Source organism: Rhineura floridana, chromosome 1 (assembly GCF_030035675.1).
Source record: "Rhineura floridana isolate rRhiFlo1 chromosome 1, rRhiFlo1.hap2, whole genome shotgun sequence".
Classification (NCBI taxonomy): domain Eukaryota; kingdom Metazoa; phylum Chordata; class Lepidosauria; order Squamata; family Rhineuridae; genus Rhineura; species Rhineura floridana.
The window spans coordinates 220,191,553-220,205,938 of record NC_084480.1 but is presented as its reverse complement, the minus strand read 5'-3'; the positions used below and the strand labels follow the sequence as shown (position 1 = coordinate 220,205,938).

Sequence of the window (14,386 nt, the reverse complement as noted above, 5' to 3'; positions counted from 1 at the left end):
TGGACTCTTCACTGGGAACTACACTAGATATAGATGGGACATCAAGATTGTATGGAGGCGAGCAACTTTACCCTCAAAATACCTTGCAAACAATTCACAGTGGACCTCTGAAGGGTCTAAAACTCCATTTCCTGGAGTTGATGTCAACAGACCCCTGACAATATGGAAAAATTCCACTGGATGGCTACATGAGGATGCAGTGGTGCTAGAAAAGTGGGCCTTCTTCACAGCCACACAGTAGGCACAGTTACGATGTTTTACTCTTGCCCAATCAGCCTCATAGCACGTCTTTCACCACTTTTACTCTAGCCATCGTCCAGCCTGTTTCATTGCCCTTAGCTCACTGGTGTACCAAGGTGCAAACCAGGCTCCACAATGCTGGAGAAGGCGTTTTAGCATGTGTTTTAAATTGTTTTTTAAAGATGTGTTTTTAAATTTGTATATTTGTTTTTAATGTTTTTAGTTATTGTAAACCACCCAGAGAGCTTCGGCTATGGGGCGGTATATAAATACAATAAATAAATAAATAAACTGTGTCAAGAGCCCAATGTGCCTCCTTGTTCCACAGTGTGACAAGGGCTTCAACAGGGTCACCTGCTCTATGGACTAGGAACTCCCTCAGGGCATTCAGGAATCCAGTGGATTCCATTAGTCTCCGGGGGCGGACCATCTTAATCTGTCCACCATCCCTGCAGGGGAGGATCAGAGCCATAAGTCTAAACTTCACCAGGAAGTGGTCTGACCATAACAATGGGGTGACATTCACCCCCCCATCTCCAGAAAACCTCTTCCTCCATCTGGAGCAAAAACTAAATTGAGGGTGTGCCCTGCCCTATGCATCGGGCCAGTGACAACTTGAGCCAGCTCCATGGTTGTCATGAAGCCATGAAGTCCCGAGCCAGAACACTTGAGGCAGCCTCAGCATGGACATTGCAATCACCCAGGACTATCATTCTGGGCTCCTCCAATACCAAAGTCGAGATGGCCTCTGCCAGTGCAGTCAGAGATGCTCCCGGTAGCAGGGTGGACAGTACACCAGCAACAACCCTAGTTTACTGTCTTCTTGGGCCGACACCAGCTGCAGGCCCTCACAGCCAGTGCCAAGACATAATGGTTTCCTAGTGACAGAGATGGAAGTTCTGTAGACCACAGTAACCTCTCCCTCCCATCCCTGCAGCCTGTGCTGGTGTTGCACCAATTATCCAGCTGGGCAAAGCTGGGTCAGATGAACTCCTCCGAGCTCACCCACCCAGGTCTCGATAATGCACATCAGATTGGCACCCTTATCTATCATGGATTAGTGTGTTCTTACTGTATACCGATCTGGCATTAAACCACAGCACACACAGGCCAATGGGCACAGCAGATGAGCAACGAGCAATGTCAGAAGAGTTGGCCATCTATGTGTCCCTGTTTCAGAGGATTTTGGGCCGTTGCTAGTCCCCACAGGTAATTTATTGGTTAGAGCTGATGTGCTTTTTTGGCCATGCAGCTCTTGCTTTGCCATTTATTAGACTGTAATTGCATAGAATTTGGATGGTATGGTTTAAAAATTTATAAGTTGCATCTCCTGTCACCCCTGTGTGTTATAAACTCCTTCTTTGAAGCTCAGTAAGTATTTTATAGGTTAAGGTCTCTTTCTTAAATATAAGGTGCAAATAACACTGCATTAAGACAGTACATTGAAGGGTACTTTTACTTTAAATTAGTGCAGAGACAGATGGAATACATGATGAGAACACTGGGGGATAAAAGATAAACATACAGACCAAACACATAGACCAAAAAGACCATAAACATTTCCTAAGGTTTTAAGAAAATAGAGGCCGCTTAAAATGTACAAAATATGTCCTAAACATTCCAAGCGTACAGATTTAAGGAGGAATATAAAAATGTGCAGATAGATAACAGAAATAATAAATGGACTTTCCCTTTAAAGTGATCACAAAATCATACATAATTTATTAATGTATATACATCTTTTTCCCCTGAAGGGTTCGTCAAACACATTGCATGACCCAGTAGCACTACCTGCCTCTTCTAATCCTCAAGACCAGGAATTATCAATTAACATGTAACAGGGCAGCTCCTGTCCCCAAAACAACTTTATCTGGCCTCTAGTATCCACATAATTTTTTAATGCAGACATGGTAGAAGTGCTCACAATTTCATTAGCAAAGGGGAAAATGCAATGGAATTCTGTTTATATTTCATTTGCATTATATTTCTCTCAAATGCATACTGGTAAGGCTAAGGAACTCTGATGATCTGTCTTGTGAGAGGAACTGTCTCACACACACACACGACCAATAGTATCATACCACCCAAATACTCATAACTGTGAGGATCTTACTAGTAGGTAGGTGATGCCAACTTTATTGTACAGTAGGGCCCCGCTTTATGGCGCTTAGCTTTACAGCGCTTTGCTAATGCGGTGGTCTCAATTAGACGCAATTAAACTGAAGCACCACTCATACAGTGCTTGTTCGGCTTTTACGGTGGTTTTCGGGCATCGCACACCATTCTATTCAATGAGTTCTGCTTTTCTGTGGTTTTTGCTTTTTGACGGGGGTCTGGAATGTAACCCGCCGTATGAGTGGGGCCCTACTGTGTAGTGTAGCAATCCATGAGGTGGCTTGGATTGTTCTGGCCTCTGGCCTATAACTCTCATGCCCAGCCCTACTACCCGCTATCAGTTCAGAAGTGAAAAAGAAAGGAATGAAAGGAGTGGCGACTATGGCAAAGGAGCTTGTTCACTGGTAGGTGGCATTGAGGAAAGGGGGGGTGAGCACACCACTACCAACTAACTCGTTCTCAGAATCATCCTCTAGCAAAATTAGTTGCTGACCACTAATCTAGAGAAACTGATAAGATTTTTCAGCTGAAGTCTAAGGAGCATTTCTTTTTCTCTCTTAAAACACAATCCTATGATTGTATTTCTCAGAAGATAGTCCCACTGGGTTCAATGAGGCTTACTCCCTAGTAAGAGTGTTCAGGATTTCAGCCTATGTTATATTTTTTGAATTGAAACTTCCCATAGTTTAAAGATATTTAAACTTTGCAGAAATCTATAATGGTATTATAAGCCCTGAATTGACCTTGCAAGGGAGAATTTAGGGTGATTTTGCAGAATGTGGAAAATATTCTGATTTGTATCTAAACAATCTTGATTCCTAATAAACAGCTTCTTTTTTGTCCCTTTATAAACTCTTTGCTTCATTCAAATGACTTCAGCACTTTAGAATTACGTGGATCCCACACCTCTCCTCCCAACAACGATGCCACCATCAAGCATACACCCCTTGTAATTTTGCATTTTCCTTTAATAATGATTTCCTTCAATAATGATACTGGTTTAAAATAGATATTTGAAATAAATATTGCAAATTATAAACATTTTATAAGAAGTGCTGCTATATTTTAACAGACACGCCTTCATATTTTTACATTTTTGTTTATATATATATAATCTGGCTCATAGGAAGGCAATGGTAAACCACCTCTGAATACCACTTACCATGAAAACCCTATCCATAGGGTCACCATAAGTCGGGATCGACTTGAAGGTAGTCAGTCCATTTCATTTTTCAATCTGGTAATCTCCTACAAAACCACTGGAATGTTACAATGATGTATTGTTTGGCAGTGATTCTAAAGCTGCCCAGTCTGCAAAGTATTCTACTTGTTGGGAGGCTGAGAGCAAGACGTCCTGAAAGTTTTCATAGCTCATTGCCGCCATTCTATCTACCCTTTGGTTTATCTCCCAATCCAGGGCACATAAGTGCAGATGGAACACCTTGAACTTGAGTGAAAAGAAAGAGAAATGCCCTCTAGTACATCACCAAGGCAACAGAAATTTCCTATAGAATATACTTTTCATAGCAGATATTTTAAAGTTCTTGATGAACATAGGCCCATGGAGAAAAATCTGGAGCTCTGGGGAAAGATTATATTTCTCTTCTATGTGTCTACCACCATTGATTTGTCAGCATCCTCATGTACTTTCTTCTACAGCCTTTCCACAGAGTTAAGAGGTCTGCTGCATTCTTTATCTCCTGCTTTTAACACTTGTTGGAAAACAGTCTGGCCCATGAGAGAAACTTTAAATGAACACAAATTTAAATTGCCTTTAATAGATATCTTTATAAGTGTTGCCCAGGTTCATGCATTATTACTTGGTGTCTTTGCATTGTGAAGAAATTATATACTTTCCTCCCTTCCATCATGGAAATGGAGTGTCTGAGCTGAGTGCTGTCCATATAATTTGTCTCCCTCAAAAAAAGGGGGGGGTAGGAGAAGTCACAAAACTGGCCTCCATGTCATCTGGCATTCATGTGGAGGCCTGACTCTTTACATTTTACCATCTGTATGGCGGAGGGGAGAGGTCATGGAACAGTATCACCTCACAAAGGCCCTAGGTAGGGTATGAACCAGGCATTTTAAATTATATGTAACGCAATTAGGCTTTTGTCCCTGCCTGCACCAAACATCTGTTCAACATTTTGATAATGTTTGCCTTTTGAGTAGCTCCCGCTAGTCTGAGATTGCTGGGACATTCTTTTCAAACAGCACATCATCAGTCATAATATTTTAGGCATAGATAATTGACTTTTGATTACTGCTTATAAAGTAATATAAAGACAATTTTTAAAATCATTGTTTGGGTGTTGTTTCGTTTATTTCTTTAAACTACAGCCCTTGATACTATCATCTGTAGTATCTGTATATTAGATCAGATTTGTATTAAATTGGCTGATCTTATTTCCAAAGATATAATATTATCAGTATTTAATGATAGAATTGGTGACATAAATAAGCTGGAAGCCATCTCCCCAGAGCACCAAACTGGGCCCACCTTGCAAGCTTACTGGGTGCAGGGGCAATGATCCTGCACAGGCCAGCATGGCATTTTTTTTGTCTCAAGAGCCTTGCCCTGAAGGGAGAAATGTCAGGCAGAGCAGCTGCAGTAGCATCTCCCTGCCACTGCCCAGATGCCCCTGCTCTCTCTCCAGCCCACTGGAGGGCCTGCCAAGTAGATACCTTGGGGGGTGGGAAGGCAAAGGAAGCACCATGGGTAGGGGCTTGCCAGGAAGTGTTGGGGAGGAGGCAGGGGACACCTTTCCCAGGGTACCCTCAAATCAGGCGACAGACCTGCCAACTTTATACTAGGCAGGAAGTTCCATAGTTTGGAGATGGCCACAAAGTCATTTCCTGCATCATGTATCTGCCACTGACGGATGCAAAGCATAGCCTCTCTGGAGCAGATAAAAAAGAATAGGCAGGCTCACATGGGAGGAACATTCCCTTAGATATCCTGAACCTAAGCCATTTAGGATGAAGTTCCAACACTCATTCCCGGCTCCCTAGACCACGGTTTATGAAGCTAGGAATGTTGTGCCTCAAAATATTCAGTGCCTGAAATGATTCTTGGAACTCTGCAACATTTTTGATTAAGTGTGCTATGAATGTTGGAGGAGAAAAAGAAGAGGCAGTACCAAAGGAACTAGAAACAGAAAGAGAGGGAGAGAAGCACAGCAACAAGAAGATGCTGGAAATGAAAAAGTTAATTTCTCCATTCTTGGCATGTTTTTAATTTTGCCCACCAACTGTGAGGTATCTGACAACCAAATTCCACATATTCACTTTCATTGTGGTAAAGTCATCATTGCCTCTTCAATTTCACATGATAAATAGTTCTTACGAACACTCCTCCATATGTTTGCAGTTGGTATTTTTCACATGAGTTCGTCTTGGAGCCTTCCACCTGACATTGTGTCTAAAATGGAAGCATGTTCATTAAAAACATTTACCACATGTAACAGACAAAATAAAATGATAGCATGTATCATGGCATCTCCCAATATTTGGCTGCAGTGGGGAATCTTGTCTGAGAAAACCAAAAATATAATATGCAATGTAGCTTACGTACACTGCAGTGATGGTGTAATGTATAGTTGCACTCTTGCTTGCTTTTTTCCCCTTCCTCTCCTGCAAAGTAACAAAATTACAAATTGTGCAACTAGTTCTGTGCTATGTTGAATTCTAGTAAAATCCTTTTGCAATTCTCTCCATCCCCTTCCCTTTTTCACCACAAGATTCCATGACGTCACATAATTGGAATATTGTGTACAATATGGTAGTTCTGTTACATAGGATTAATTTACTTTTTAAAAAAAGAAAAAGGCATAACTTTATATCTCTGCTGTAAAATACCATCTCTTTAAAAAAAAAAAAACCCTGGAAGGACTGAAGAAAATATTAAATTTTCAAGTCTCGAGGGATTTCACCAGAGATTTGATAGTAATGAAATGGTTAGGGATACCCCCTTCTCTTTTCATTGTTCTTAAGTTTCTGGTCATCTTTTGGCAGCTGCAAAATCATTGTATCCCCATTTTACCCATCTTGTAATATAATGCATGAAGAGATGTCCATCATGTGTGCCCATCATATTGTAACACAGGGATGCCTTCTTGAGGGTTGTAATTAAAGTGTGTTTCCAGATCCCCATTGGTCTCAATCTTTTGTAAGAATGTTCCCATTTTTTAAAAAAAATAGCTTTTGATTTAAAATCCTGAGAAGCAAGTAGATTTAACATAAGCAGGCCACAGAATAAATCCAGTTTTACTCTGCAACCTCTTCTGCTCTTCTTATTTCCCGGCTGTGGAAACAGGCCTGAGTGGACTTACAAAAATGAAGATGTAAAGCAATTGTGTTATTTATTGATGTGTTTTTATAGCTGATTATAAAAAAAGTCTTCCATAATAATCTTAAGCAGCATCTTACATTATAATTAGCTCAGCAGCTAAAAAAAACTTTCTTAGGCTGCAATCCAATGCATGTCTTCTCAGAAACAAGCTCCATTGGGTTCAATGGGACTTACTCTTAGGTAAGTGTGTTAATTAGTTAATTAGATTCCATTTTTCTACATAAGAGAGTTCTAATTGTAGAAACATTACTGGTGGAGATGGCATAGTAAAAAAGCTTAGCACAATTTTTTGCCTCCTTGAACACTATTGTTGTGGTAAGAGGCCTCAATCAGTTATAATACTGAACCAGTTGGGGAAATCTATACCTAGATTAGACATGTTAGGCTGCAATCCAATACACACTTACCTGGGAGTAAGTCCCATTGAACCCAATGGGGCTTACTTCTGAGTAGACATGTATTGGGTTGCAGCCTTACTCTCTTGCAGTGAAAACAAAGACTCTTAACAAATGTATTGCAACATAAACTCTTGGGGACTACAGTCCACTTCAGAAAAGCACAAGCAAGTGATAATTATATAATTCACAAAATAGTTGTTGATAACACAGACATTCTGCCATTGGTAAGCCAATTAACATATATAATATGCTTAGCCAGTGTGGCATAGTGGCTTGAGTGTTGGACTACGATCTGGGAGACCAGGGTTCGAATCCCCACACAGCCATGAAGCTCACTGGGTGACCTTGGGCCAGTCACTGCCTCTCAACCTCAGAGGAAGGCAATGGTAAACCCCCTCTGAATACTGCTTGCCATGAAAACCCTATGCATGGGGTCGCCATAAGTCGGAATCGACTTGAAGGCAGTCCATTTCCATTTTCATACCAAGACAGTTAATCTTTTAATCATTATTTGTGAAATATTTTTAAATGTATTTATTTTGAGCCAGGTTTATTGATACCCAGACTGGAGTAGTTTTTTAAGACTGTTGAGGATGGTATGATTGAGGCAGTCACTGCTTGTGTGTGCATACTTATGCCAGTGTACTCTGATTAAACAGTCTCTGTAAGTATTTGAAGCACTACAAAACCTGTTGATCCGATATGACACTGGATGTGTGTGCTCATCGTGAGCATATTTCATATTGCCTTGTAACGGCCTGCAAAAATTGTTATCTGCACACTAGCATTCCCAGACATGTGCAGAGAACAAAATATCCTTCATGCATACCAGCTTACCCAGGCAACAAATGATGTGGCATTTTAAATAGCTTACACTAGAGATGTGCTTGAATTTTGCAAAATTTGCATTTGATGCCAGATTTCCTATTAATTCGCTTTTTTTTGTCGTTGCGGATCAGGGTTTTTTGTAGTGGTCAAGCTTGCATGCTCCTCCTTCCCCTCTCTTCTTCCCACACAGCTGGCAGGACAGTGTGCCAGAATTAAGTTTCACTCTTAAGAAATCTCAGTTTAGCATGATATTCAAACCAGGGATCCTGGTTTTAAACAAACTGAACAATTTCGTAACAAGTCAGCATCAGGCTATGAGTTAGGAAGGTGGCTTGTTAAACTAACCAGAATTTATTTTAAACCAGAATCTCTGTGCCTGAATTCACATACATTCTATATGCTGTGTTCATCTATGTGGTTAGAATACACACACAACCCTGGTTTATTCAGGCAGAGTGCAAGACATTTATATCTACGGCACAAGTCCTCCTGAAAGCTTATTAGCACATACTGGAATGGTTTTCTCTGTTTTTTACAAAGAAGAAGAAGTCCGTTGGTTTCAGTGGGTCACTGAGTATGGGTAATGAAATACTACCCATAGTAGATCTGATTATTACCTTTCATTGATAATTTTTGCACTTATCTCTTTAGACTGTTGCAATAAAACCTAACAGGTTTCCAGATGCTTTTAGGCTTACTGTATTAGTTAGAGAACACAGAACTAACGTTCTCTCTCTCTTTCACACACACACACTGCTCAGCCTGTTCTGGTTGCTAAGCATTATGAGAAATTGGAATGTACAGCTCTGTCAAACCCACTTCTGAGTTCTTTTCTTCTGCCATAATAAAAAGGGTGGTGTTGAGGGAAATAGTACATAAGAATGGCTAGTAGCACAGAGTGCATTATTTGCAAGTTTTACGATTTTTAAGGGAAAATAAACCAGTGCTCGAAAAACAATATGCTTGCTTTGTAGATCATTAATATTTCTGTCCACTTAAATCCATGTCTGTCTATTTTGAAGTATCTCTTGATATGGTTGATAGTCAGTAATAGAAATCAGAATGGAAAATGTCTTTCAAATGTGACATTTTGGTGGTGAGTGTGCCCAAAGCAGAGGTAGCAGTTCTGTCTAGAAATCTGCATGCCAGGGATTCTAACCTTCCCAATGGGCTACTGCCTACCTCTTACAGCCATTCCACACATTAGTGGAACAAAGAACTCTGGAGAGGTGGGGGGCATATTTGTAAATGGTCACTGTATTAAAAACTCCTGGCAGCATGTAGAAAACTAGCAAATAAATGACAGGACTTCTTTCTCCCAGATGTGCTAGTATACCTCAGCCTTTACCCCAGCCTTTCCCAACCAGTGTGCCTCCAGATGTTGTTGGACCACAACTCCCATCAGCCTCAGCCAGCATTGCCAATGGTCAGAAAGATGGGAGTTGTGGTCCAACAACATCTGGAGGCACACTGGTTGGGAAAGGCTGCTTTACCCCCATTCTACACTAGAATTCCCCAATCTGGTGCCCTCGTGATGTTGCTAGACTACAGCTCAAATCATCCCCTGACTTTTGCTCATGCTGGCTGGAGTCCAACATCTAATGGTTTAAGGTTCTCCACTCCTGATTTAGTGTGACCCTTTTCAGTGTGTACATGTATGTGTGTGTATATTGAGTGTGTGTTTATTGCATTATAATTTATGTAACTTGAGTGTCAATTTCATTTTGTAATGTTACAATTGTGGGTAGGCTAGGGTATAAACAAAAACATTGTCTGCAGTAATTAAAAATGATATTATTATAGTTATTATTGTGGATGTTAACATACATTTCCCATGCCTCTCCCATCCCCATTGCACATTCCCCACATTTTCATGAGCATTATTACAAATTGTTCCTGCATGGGAAATGATGCTTTGCGCATGTGACCTCAATGCTCACCCCGACTGAAAATTGCAAGAGAGTTGAGAGATAGCCACACAGATTAGAAGATTTGAGCATAGCATGCTTTTAAGCACCCATGTGATTGTTTGAAGAGTTAATAGATGCAAAACATTCATATTGTGTTTAGTAATGTTAGTGAAGAAGAGTCCGTTTGTGTGAATGTAATTCAATCCAGAATTAATTGTAACACAGATTGGTGTTGTTTGCTTTCCTTCATTTGCCCAAGGCAAATCTTGCTTTTGTGCTTCTTCTTATGTGATTTGTACTTGGCTGCATCCTGGGTGCCCTATTTTTAATGCAATGGCAGATTACACTTCAATAGAGTGAATAATTCATAGGTATAGTAGCACTATCACACTAGCAATACAATATAAGCTTTTATGCCTGTCTAATTGTGGAGAGAGGCAGCATTCTCTGGCATTTTCTACTGAATTAGCAAAACAAGACACATGTGAAATGAATGATTATTTCATTGATTCTTTGGGGGGGATTTAACTAAAGCCAGGATGAAATTGGAGGTACTGTTTTTCTACATTGGTTACTACAAAACTATATTGAAAAGTTCCCCGGTGATAGCTTTTATATCATGCACAGGGGGTTGGACTCAATGGCCTTATAGGCCACTTCCAACTCTGCTGTTCTATGACTCTATGAGCTGATGTGAGCTAATTTCAGTGGAATATATATACAAGGTAGAAAGAAGAGCAGTTATTAGCACCCCAAAGCTTTCTTAAAGATGTAAACCCAGGAAAAGTCTGTACATGTTGAAATGCATACTGTAAAAATCTAATTGCAAATTGATGTGTCAGGTGCACAAGCAGCAATCAAAAATACAGTATACTTTTATATGTCAAGTTAGCAGAATTTCTAGTCTCACAACCATCCACCAGGCCCACAAAAACAAGTCAAGCTAAACTTTTTTGTGCTGATGGAAGTGGTGCTTTTCAATGACAGGATAAGAGTAGGTCAGGACTAAAATTATTCACGTTCAAGTATGTTGCACCCATATTTCAATCTTGAGTGAGACTCTGTAGCTCCCTTTTCCTTGCTAGCAGTTTAATATACTGTGCACAAGTAGTGAGTACTTGCTACTACTTCCCCCTCCCCTCCCCTTTTAAGTCTGACTAGATGAACACTCTGGCATAGGAGAGTTAGAACCTGCAGCCTCCAATGTTGAAACATAAAAATGAGAGAGTAAAAAAAAGTCATAGCAGTAGGAAAGGGTAGTTGTCTTTACTATTGCCAGTCACTATTATAATATTGACAGATAAGTATTATCATGCTGAGGATTATTCTGCCGAGAGTTGGGCAGCAAAGCTGTGGGAAAGGCTTGTGTTTTTCAACACTATACACTCAAAATTTGTATCAGGATGAAATCAAAATATGCATAATTCATGAAGGGAATGGTATTTTTGTTCCTTTAAAAATCATGGAATCAGGTACCCATTGCTTTCCTTGTCACCCTGTCTGTACATTTTAAAAGGATGTGTGCATCCTTCACAACTGGTATGGGCTGATCCACACAGTTTCCATGTTTTCTCAAAAGGATGCACTTTTTTGTATGGAGATACTGCATTTTCCTGCACCCTGATTGTAGATTAAAAGGGTGAACAGTTTTCAAACCACTATTTAGAAAGGTTGCATTCCCCTCCCCCATGAAGATGCTTTCATATTGTTGAGCTCTTCTGTTTATTCAATGCACTTGCTTATTTCTCTAACTAGTTTGGTCCGATGGAACTGGAGATGTCTGTGTTGTCCTATAATCAGTAATGATGGAATAGATGCATTAGGGCAGTGGTGAGGGCCACATTCCTTCATGGGCAGCCTTCTGGCTTCTAATCCACCAATACTTATGTCACTATAAATCTGTTACTCTTTAGCATTCAACAGAACTATTTTTAGCTCATACTGTTGAGAGTAATGCAGTGCTTACAAATATCCACACATAGATGAACATTCAGCCTCTGTTTTTGTACCCACTGACCAATCCCACTCCCAAATGGATAGAACTGGACATAAGGAAGGCTTGAAATAATTGTTCACACTGTGTAACAACAATGTGTCAGAAACTGAACCTGTCAGATTGCCATGGCATTCACTCTCACTACTGTGTAAAAAATAAACTCATGTCTCCCCTGAGGCATGGGTGACTGCATTACATAAATATTTGTGGAGGAAACAAGAATGCCAGAGTGATCAAATGAAGGGAAAAGGGAAAGCCCTCCTCACCTATAGCAGCTTGTTAAGTCTCTGACAAGCAGCTGTTCACCACTGATCCCTATAGTCTCAGCACAGATGACACTGGAGTCAGATACTGAAAACCACCCCTCCCTGTCTCCCTCTCACACACACACACACACACATTCCCTCCCTCCCTCCCTCCCTCCCTCTCTACTGTAACTTTACCAGGGTAATAGAATCACGGATGCTTCTGCTGGCAGAAGAGTGAGTCAGACCAGCTAATGACTGAGCCCAAGCTGGTAACTGCTGCTCTTTCTCTCTGCTCCACCTCCCCTCGCCGTCTTTTTCCCCCTTCTTTAAATCAGAAACACTAACTAAGCCGCTACTGCCTGCACATAGTACACGGCATAACAGAGCAGTACAGACTGCTCCTCAGGTCCTATTGCTGCTGTTATGAGGATCGACTGTAGAAGAACTTTGGGGTTACAAACCAGTGTGTTCAACTTCCCTACTATGAGTGTGAATCTGTGCATTTAGGTGGGTGCTTTTTCCCTCCCCCTTTAATTTTCTGACTCATGAGGACTAACATCGTCGCGTGTTTCTTCCAAATATTGTAGTGTTGGATATTGTCCTGTGCTGCTGTGATTTTTTGTGTCATCTGTTCCTGATCGTAAAGTTATTACAGAATAGTTCAGTTCAACACTGATTCTTTGCAGCATGTTGATGTCAATTGCTGTAAAGAAATTGTTGTTAAAGTGTGAAAATATTGTCACTATTAAGCTGTGAGGCATGGTAACACAACAGTTGTGTTGACTGATATAAGCTCTGTACTAGAGTGAGATATTATTGATTTAATTGTTTTCCCAAATCTTTAGTAAGATGATTCGGTTTCAAATGTAGCAGCATCTTGAATCTGATGAGCGTTCTGAGCAAGAACGCGCATGTTAAGGGAATAAAATATAGATATATTTATTGATATGGAAATATATAGTAAGTGTGTAACACTGAAGCCAGTAATGTGAACAGATTCTGCAGAGTTCAGCAAAGTTGTCTTTTTCATGTTGAATGCTAGCCTGTTTCTGTAAGCCATTTTGCCTGAGAGCACAGCTACCATGTGAAAAAGGAAAACGAATATTTGAAATCCAAATGATGTAGTAATCAAGACTGTACTTTTTTTGTCTTCAGCAGTAATGTTCCCATCTGCACTGATAAAAATCAATTGTTGTTTCAGCCCATTGCAGGGTTGCCAGATGCCCCTTATTTTAAGGGCTATCCTTGAGTGGAAAGGCTTGTTCCTGACTTTGGAATGTTAGAGTCCTGTAAATGTTATTGACAGACCCTGTTTTGTTTGGCTTTTTACAAGTTCATAAAGCTGGCACTTATCATAGCACTCCAGTGCCCCTTGACAACTCTGTCATTAGCAGGAGCACACTGAAGGGATTTGAAGGAGCTTATAGCAATCTTTTCCACAGTTATACATTTTGAGCTCAAGTCACTAAAAGACTCTCCTGCTCAAGCTCCTGCAGGGTTTGAGCAGGAGAACATCTCAGTGGATTGTGCCCTCCCCTGTCTTTGAAGAGTCTCTTCAGTATACTGTACTTTCTCTGAAAATCAGGGTGCTTTCCTAGGGGGAAATATATGAATTGTGTTATCACTGAATGGAATTTTTTAAATCATCCATCCAGGAAACATTTCAGGCTTTCCTTAGGTTTTGTCCAAACAAGCAATTACTTTATGGATAAAAGCTTTCTGTACTTTTTCCCATTCAGCTAGAGGAGAACATCTGAGCAAAATTAAAGCAAATGCGTTGTGCTGCAGTAGAGTCACAGCATTATTTACTTTTAAATGAACTGCGTACATGATATTTGAATCCTGTGACTATTTTGCTCTGTGACTGACCATTCTGCTCCTTTGAGAAAATATTGGGTGGTGGTTATAGCCACTATCACCATGTATAATTCCAAATGCCAGTTGTCTTCTACTTTTCAAGCTGCATATCTGAAAGCATTGTTTTCGCATTATTTAGCTACTGTCTGCCACACTCCAGGAGACCTCAGCAAAGAGCAGTCCCAATTAGAAACATTATTCTTGTAGTTGCCCACAGCTAATTAGGATTCAGGACCATACCTGCCTTTCAGAATAAACAAAGGCAGGGATGTGCTCATTGGGGATGGAATGGGAAGGGAGAAAGTTCTTTTCCACTTAGAGAAACTGTTTTACGCTGACTGGCAGACCAGGCTGAGACACACTGCTGTGTTAGAGGTTACTATGCTACCCCTTTCTGATTTATATGCAGGGCTTGCCTTAAGCTAGGGGTTGGCAACTGTTGG

The 14,386-nt window shown here is 40.5% G+C and overlaps 1 protein-coding gene across 5 annotated transcripts in view; it reads left to right on the top strand.

Moving 5' to 3' along the window:
• The window catches only part of RIPOR2 (RHO family interacting cell polarization regulator 2), a 103,101-nt gene that overhangs the window by 7,033 nt on the left and 81,682 nt on the right, over positions 1-14,386 (top strand). The window contains exon 1 of one of the 5 annotated variants that reach the window (XM_061593663.1): positions 12,513-12,593. The exons of the other annotated variants lie outside the window; for them this stretch is intronic. The gene's annotated coding sequence lies outside the window, so the exon portion shown is untranslated. Of the gene's footprint in view, positions 1-12,512; positions 12,594-14,386 lie in introns of those variants that run through there. 5 annotated transcript variants of the gene reach the window in all.